General features: G+C 42.7%; 1 pseudogene across 1 annotated transcript in view; it reads right to left on the bottom strand.

Annotated features, from left to right (window-relative positions):
• Window positions 1-1,114: 1,114 nt before the first annotated feature.
• The window catches only part of LOC143382708 (E3 ubiquitin-protein ligase RNF213-like), an 83,679-nt pseudogene continuing 78,793 nt past the window's right edge, over window positions 1,115-6,000 (bottom strand). Inside the window, exons 60-64 of the transcript XR_013154548.1 lie at window positions 5,470-5,547; window positions 4,724-4,918; window positions 4,202-4,291; window positions 3,939-4,117; window positions 1,115-1,967 (exon numbers count right to left, since the gene is read on the bottom strand). The product of XR_013154548.1 is annotated as an E3 ubiquitin-protein ligase RNF213-like (transcript). The remainder of the gene's footprint in view (window positions 1,968-3,938; window positions 4,118-4,201; window positions 4,292-4,723; window positions 4,919-5,469; window positions 5,548-6,000) is intronic.

Raw genomic sequence — 6,000 nt, 5'->3', positions numbered from 1 at the left:
AATGGAATTCCTAATAGAAATAGAAAAATAAATCATGAAATTCATCTGGAAAAATAAGAGACCCAGAATAGCTAAAGCAATCCTTAGCGGGAAGAGCGAAGCAGGTGGCATCACTATACCAGATCTTAAACTATACTACAGGGCAATAGTAACAAAACAGCATGGTACTGGCACCAAAATAGACTGGTAGACCAATGGTACAGAATAGAGGACACAGAAATTAACCCCAAAATTACAATTATCTTATATTAGACAAAGGTACCAAAAACATGCACTGGAGAAAAGATAGCCTCTTCAACAAATGGTACTGGAAATCCATTTGCAACAAAATGAAATTAAACCCCTGTCTCACCATGCACAAAACTTAACTCAAAATGGATCAAGGACCTAGGAATTAAATCAGAGACTCTGCGTCTAATAGAAGAAAAAGTAGGCCCTAATCTTCATCATGTGGGATTAGGGCCCAACTTCCTTAATAAGACTCCTATAGCACAAGAATTAAAACCAAGAATCAATAAATAGGATGGAATCAAACTGAAAAATTTCTTCTCAGCAAAAGCAACAATCTGTGAGGTGAACAGAGAGCCTACATCCTGGGAGCAAATTTTTACCCCTCATACATCAGATAGAACACTATTCTCTAGGATATATAAAGAACTCAAAAAGCTAAGCACCAAAAAAACAAATAACCCAATCAACAAATGGGCCAAGGACCTGAACACACACTTCTCAGAAGAGGATATACAATCAATCAATAAATACATGGAAAAATGCTCATCATCTCTAGCAATCATAGAAATGCAAATCAAAATTACTCTAAGATATCATCTCACTCCAGTCAGAATGGCAACTATTATGAAGACAAATAACAATAAGTGTTGGTGAGGATGTGGGGGGAAAGGTGCACTCATACATTGCTGGTAGAACTGCAAATTGGTGCAGCCAATATGGAAAACTGTATGGAGATTCCTTGGAAATCTGAGGATGAAATCATCATTTGACCCAGCTATCCCACTCAGTCTATACCCAAAGGACTTAAAAATAGCATAATACAGGGACACAGCCACATCAATGTTTATAGCAACTCAATTCACAATAGCTAAACTGTGGAGTCAACCTAGATACCCTTCAGTGGATGAATAGATAAAAATAATGTGGCATATATACACAATGGAATTTTACTCGCAATAAAAGAGAATAAAATCATGGCATTTGCAGGTAAATGGATGGCACTGGAGAAGATAATGCTAAGTGAAGTTAGCTAATCTCCCCAAAAAAACCAATGCCGACTGTTTTCTCTGATATCAGGAGGCTGACTCACAATGGGGTAGAGAGGGGAAACATGGGAGAAATAGATGAATTCTAGATAGGGAAGAGGGGAGGGAGGGGAAGGGAGGAAGAAGGGGATTAGCAAGGATGGTGGAATGTGATGAACATCATTATCCAAAGTACATGTATGAAGACATGAATTGGGTGTCAATCTACTTTATATACAAACAGAGATGAAAACTTGTGGTGATTATGTATAATAAGAATTGTAATGCAACAAAAGTACATGTATATAGACATAAATTGGTATGAAAATTTGTGCTCTATATGTGTAATAAGAATTGTAATACATTCCGCTGTTGTGTATTTAAAAAAAAAATAAAATCAATGAAAAGTAAAAAAAAAAAAAATCCATCAGCTGGCACAGTGCATGCTGGCCTTGAATTCAGTGCTATGCCAACACTGTCTTTCCAGCTGCCCTTGAGGCACAGTGGAGGGGAGGGGAGCTATGTCCCCAGCACATAAAGGGACAGAGTAGAGAGTCCTATTTTGCTTGCTGGTCCTGTTTCCGTGCAACTGCCACTTTCCATACAGAGACGCAGCTGGCCAGCAGTATCTCTTCTGGGAACTGGGATTCCACTTCTGGAAGAACTTCGCTCTCTTTAGTTTCCATGTAACTCACCAGAGTGTCCCTCAGGCTGCAAAATCAGGCACAAGAGACAGTGTTTAGAGCATTCAGGAGCCTATCAGCTCTCACTCTTTCCAGGACTGGGGTGCTAAGACCAGAAATACTTAGGGTCAGCTTCAGGTCAGCCAGCTGCCCAGTTCCTGAGCTGGACCTGGAGTCCTAGACTCAAGGCTTCTGGGGGGTGGAGCTTCCTCGATGATGCTCAGCTAGGCCATTTCAGGCACTCCACTGATGGGCCTGTCTGGCTGCATCAGAAACAAAGCTTTGCCACTCAGAAAAAGGAAGGTGTTCCCTCTCATGGTTTATCTTACCAAAGGTTGCAAATTCTCTAGGAAGGGGAACTTTACTGTACAGGCATGTGCCATATGGCCTGAGGGCAGAAACAGCAAATGTAGCCTGACTGTCCATCCAGAAAGCCAGTCAAGTGAAATACCTGCCTCATACCACACATAAAAGTGAACTGACTAATGAAAGAAATGTGCAATGTAGAACTATAAAAGCAGCAGGAGAAAACAGTATGGCTTAGCACCCTGGGATGTGATAAGGAAGTATGTCCCTATGGCAGCTTTTTTTGGGGAGGTAGGGGAAGTACTGGGGATTGAACCCAGGGGTGCTTAGCCACTGTGCCACATCCCCACCCCCAACACTTTAAAAGAAATATATTTTTAGTTGTAGATAAATGCAATAGCTTTATTTTGTTTATTTATATGTGATGTTAAGGAGCGACCCCAGTGCCCCACACATGCTAGGCAAGTGCTCCACCACTGAGCTACAATCCCAGCCCACATCTCCACCCCTTTTCAATATTTTATTTAGAGATAGGGCCTTGCTGAGTTGCTTAGGGCCTTGCTAAGTTGCTGAGGCCGGCTTTGAAGTTACAATCCTCCTGAGCTCCTAAGATTACAGACACACACCACTGCACCCAGCCCCACAGAGGCTTTATGAAAAAAATCCTATCAATTGACTTCTTACTTCTATCAATTGTAACATGTAGATCAAAGGAAATAATCTATTCTATACAAAGAGCTTTTACAAATCATTAAAAAAGAGATAAAGGGGCTGTGTAGACCACTCACCTGGATTTGATTCTCAGCACCACATATAAATAAATAAAATAAACATATTGTGTCCATCTACAACTAAAAAATAAATATTTTTTAAAAGAGTGAGATAAGGGCTGAGTTGTGGCTCGGTGATAGAGTGCTTGCCTCGCATGCGTGAGGCCCTGAGTTTGATTCTTAACACCATATAAGAATAAATAAATAAGATATTATGTCCATCTACAACTAAAAAATATTTTTTAAAAAGGAATAAACTGGTTAGGGGTGGTGGTATATGCCTGCAATCCCAGCAACTCAGGAGGCTAAGGTAGGAGGATCACATAGTTGAGACCAGCCTTAGCACTGGTGAGGTCCTATCTCAAATTAAAAAATAAAAAGACCTGGGGATGCAGCTCAGTAGCTAAGTAACCATGGGTACAATCTTTGGTACTAAAAAAAAAAAAAAGAAAGAAAGAAAGAAAAAAAAAAAAAAAAAAACAGATCAATTGCCCTGCCCAATAACCAGAAGCTACCAAGAGCTATTTCCGAGGATGATAAACAAATGGTGATAGATTTAAAAATGTGCCCAGCCACACAAGTAGGTAGGAAAACAAGTGAAAACAAGACACCATCTTTTGGCCATTAGATTGACACAAATGTAAAATTCACAAAATTTTGGATATTTCAGATTTCACACATTGGTGTAGCTTAATCTACCTAATCTAAAATGCATACTTCTTTGACATAGTTAGGTCTACTTGTTATAATGAGCATATATGATTTCATAGTTATCTTTTATAAGTCCCCAAAAGATTAAAACCAAAGAAATAAGTTCTCAGTTGCTCTGGTGATGGAGAACAGTAGACAGAGGGTCCTGTGGTAAGATGGAACTACCTTCATGTCAAGGGAGATGCCAAACATTCTAGGAGTGCACACCCTACCTCCATTCAGGGTTGAAGCTCTCCCGGGCCTGGGTGTTTCTTAGTTTCAACACCAGCAGCTCATGGAGCTCCATGAGGAAAGCATCTAGGTCTGTGTGATTCAGGAAGGTGCTGAGGAGCTTAGCAATTTCTGGGCTGAGGTCTGCTTTGTACCTAGAACTGATTTCCCAAAAGGGATCCTAAAAAAGATGAACAAGTACAACATCAAAGCCTGGGACCAGTGTGCAGCACCCTCAGTCTGGGCAGAGGCAGGGCAGACTCACTTTCTTCAGTCGCAGTAGCTGTTCCGATTTATGAGCAGAGAGGAATTGCCAGAGGACAATAGCATGTTTTAACTGACATCTGCTTAAAGCCTGGAAAAGGAAGAGAGTCCCAAGTAGGAGTGAAGGCTCACTCTGAGTGGTACCCAAGAGCACTTCTCCCTAATTTTGTCCATTTTCATCATGAGGCCATCTCTGTTCCATCCACAAGTCTACCTGTCTCATCTTGGAAACATCTGAGAGTCTCCCCCTCCTGCAGCAGCTTGTAACTGTGAGTATCACGCAGTGAGCAGGTAGTCAATGTCCTCAGTCACCTGTGCATCCTGCTCTACTAGGTGGTCAGCACTGAGCGTCCCTGCCTCTCCTGTCCTCAGTGTGCACTGAAACTCTGTGGACTGGTAAGGGGTAGGGTTCCTGACCACCCCTTTCCCCAGATACCTGCACCAGGCTCCTGCGTGGTGGCATTCTGGCAGGAAACTAAGACCAGGTGGTCCTGATTCTCCTTGAAAAGCACAAAAGACCTACCTTTAAAACCGGAGTTGTTTGGTCGCTCATTCGCAGGATGTCTTGGACATACACATTTAGGTACATATTTGGATCCCCACCAGCTGTGCCTAGAAAGCCCAGAGTGACCTCTATGATAGACAGTGCTTCACAGACATCACTGTAGGACCGAAGCTCTCCACTGATGGCACCCATGGCCGAGTTGGGGAGGGGGCTCTGAAACCAAAATCAGGACAGAGTCTTGGGTCAGGCTATTGCTTCTCCTACTTGGTAAGAGCCTAACTGTGAGCTGACAGCACAGGCGGGGCCAACTATCCAGCACTTATGGTAAGAGCTGACGCTTGTGCTTGAAGGGATGCTGAGTGCCGCAGCCTTTCAGACTTTGCACAGAAATCAGCCCAAGTTAACTGAATCCTCCACATGATCCTTGAGGACAAGGAGAGGCACAAGAGCCTCTCCACTTTTTGGTAGCAGAACCTAAGGAGCAGGAGTAACCTTTAGTACCTGAAGCAGCTGCTGATCTGTTGCTGAATATTGATATCTGGTCATGATATCATCATTGAGAAAACAACCCCCAAGGGGTCGGTCTGTTCTCATCAAGAAAGTTTGGTGATCTGCCATCCTGCTTGCCTCTCTGAGCTCTGGGCTCCCTAAGCTCCTCAGGGAGCCAGAAAGCCTGGTGCTTACAGCAGACACCAGGATGAGATTGTACTGTCCTTACATATGTGGATGGAACAACCCTGCAAGTGAGGGTTTATCATGACCACCTGTGCCATTTTGTTCTTAATGTCCACAAAGAGATGTTCGAAGTTCCAGTCATGTCTGTATACCAGCGTGGGTATTCCCTATGTGAGAAAGAAAAGAAAGTTTTTGGAAATTAAAATAGAGGAGGCTTCCATCTGATGACAAATGTATTCTTCAGCAGTGACTCAGTGGAAGTACCAAGCCGGACAGTATATTCCTGGGCAAGGCATGTAACTTTGTTGTGTTCTGATGACTCTGTTCCATCCACACTCTTTGGACACAGTAACACAAGAAATCTAGCCTGGCTACAGTGACCTTGCAGATATTGCCCTGTAGAACAGTGTATCTGCCGACCAAAAGAGAGGAAGAGCGCTGGAGGAACAGGAATGGGAATGTGCACATTTGTGATCTATCCAGCAACACTGAGCAGAGACTGTGCACAAGGCAGCCACTGTCAGGATGAATTAAAAATGACTTTAGGCTCAAACAACTGACAGGCTGACTATAATGAAGGAATAAATACATCTGAGAATGACACCTGACTAGACCCGTAA

Source organism: Callospermophilus lateralis, chromosome 17 (assembly GCF_048772815.1).
Source record: "Callospermophilus lateralis isolate mCalLat2 chromosome 17, mCalLat2.hap1, whole genome shotgun sequence".
NCBI lineage: Eukaryota > Metazoa > Chordata > Mammalia > Rodentia > Sciuridae > Callospermophilus > Callospermophilus lateralis.
This window is presented reverse-complemented; position numbering and strand designations above follow the sequence as displayed.